The following is a 1676-nucleotide window of genomic DNA, read 5'->3' as shown; positions in this document are numbered from 1 at the left end:
GGTGTGGCTCTGTGGATTGAGTGCTGGCCTGCAAACCAAAGGGTCGCCAGTTCAATTCCCAGTCAGGGCACATGCCTGGGTTGAGAGCCAGGTCCCCAGTAGGGGGTGTGCAAGAGACAACCACACGATGATGTTTCTCTTCTTCTCTTTCTCCCTCCCTTCTCCTCGCTCTAAAAATAAATAAACAAAATCTTTAAAAAAGAAGCATGTATTGAATGCAGACCCTGTGTTCTGCCAGATGCAAAGTTAAATACCCTAAGTACCCTAAAAGGAATTCCTATCAGAGTTCCTCACAGAGCAGCAAGAATACTACAGATAACTTAAATAACATCACGCTGCAAGGTTCTTGTGCCAAAGAATGATAGAATTTATGAGGGTTCCTAGCATAAGACCAGGCATACAGTAGGCATTCAATAAATATTAGTTTCCTAACTTCCTTCCTTTCCTCCTTCAAAACATCAGTGAATGATGTGGAAAAAAGCCCTGCTCCCCACAAGTGCCCATGCCTCCCAGCCTCAATGCAGTCTGCGGCAGAGCACATGAAAACTGCTGGGGTCTTCTTGAATTGTGTCCTTTAACATTTGATGTGGTTCATCCCCATTCTTATGGTCCATTACTGGGAGCTATGGGTAAGTGCATCTGAGAGACCAGGTTAGGACCAGCTTGAGTGAGGAGAGGGAAAAGTCTGCTGGGCCAGCTGAGGGGCAGGAATTCTTTACTCCTGGTTGTATGACAAGGTGCAGCATGGGGCAGGAGAGAGCAAATGAAGGACCCATTATTTGATTTTGCCAGAATGGAAGGGAGAAACGGGAAGGAACAGGAAACAAGGGAAGTAGAGGAGACTGTGTGCCCAGGTGAAGGGTCTGAGGCAGAAGATGGAGGTTTGCCAAGTCCTCGAATCTCCTGTCAAGACCAGCTATCGTATGGGAAGACCCTTGGCAACTTCTCCACTGACAATGCAAATGGAGAAAAAAAAAGGTGATGATGAGTCAGAATCTGTGCTGGGGCCTTCACCACGTGCAGTTTTCATGTGTGTCATAATTCCCAAGCAGGAAGCCGTATTATCCCCATTTTACAGATGAAGAAACTGAGACTCTGAGAGACCAGGAAGCTTGCCCAAGTTCACACAGCTAATGAGAATGGAAGTGAATGCTCTAAAATCCACACTTTTCTACATAAGTTCTCTACTCCAAGCAGATTATTTTACTCACCCAGTTCCTCAGTTAGCAAAAAAAGCTATAAGTGACTTTTGAGGAAGACTTGAGAAACAGCTCGCTTTGACAGCACATATACTAAAACTGGAACACTACAGAGAGGATTAGTGTAGACCCCTGCACAAGGATGACACACAAATTCGTGAAATGTTCGATATTTCAAACACAAAAAGAAAGAGAAGAAACAAAGATGAGTTGTGAAGATTATTTGAGTAGGCCAGATGTAAAACAATATGCCTCTAAGCAAGGCAGTGGTAATTGAACTGGAAAGAATGAGACACACGTGATGTGGAACCACATGACTGCTCCTTTTCACTCTCCTTTGCGTGCTCCTCTTTTTCTACCTAACTCTTAGCATTCACTGAGGCTTGGTCCTAGGCCTTGTACTCTATACATCTTCCTTAGAAGATCCAGTCACAACCATGGCCAAGCATCCCCAAATGTGATCAAGCCATTGGTATT

General features: G+C 44.6%; 1 non-coding gene across 1 annotated transcript; it reads left to right on the top strand.

Moving 5' to 3' along the window:
• The first annotated feature begins 1272 nt into the window (after positions 1-1272).
• On the top strand, positions 1273-1376 carry LOC123819155. The gene has a single exon (XR_006785793.1). It is a non-coding gene; the product is annotated as a U6 spliceosomal RNA (small nuclear RNA).
• Positions 1377-1676: the final 300 nt, after the last annotated feature.

The sequence above is a fragment of the Phyllostomus hastatus genome, unplaced genomic scaffold (genome assembly GCF_019186645.2).
Source record: "Phyllostomus hastatus isolate PE091 unplaced genomic scaffold, TTU_PhHast_1.1 phas_contig_30, whole genome shotgun sequence".
In the NCBI taxonomy this organism is placed as follows: domain Eukaryota; kingdom Metazoa; phylum Chordata; class Mammalia; order Chiroptera; family Phyllostomidae; genus Phyllostomus; species Phyllostomus hastatus.
Note: the sequence above shows the minus strand (reverse complement) of the source record. Positions and strands in the feature narration are given on the sequence as shown.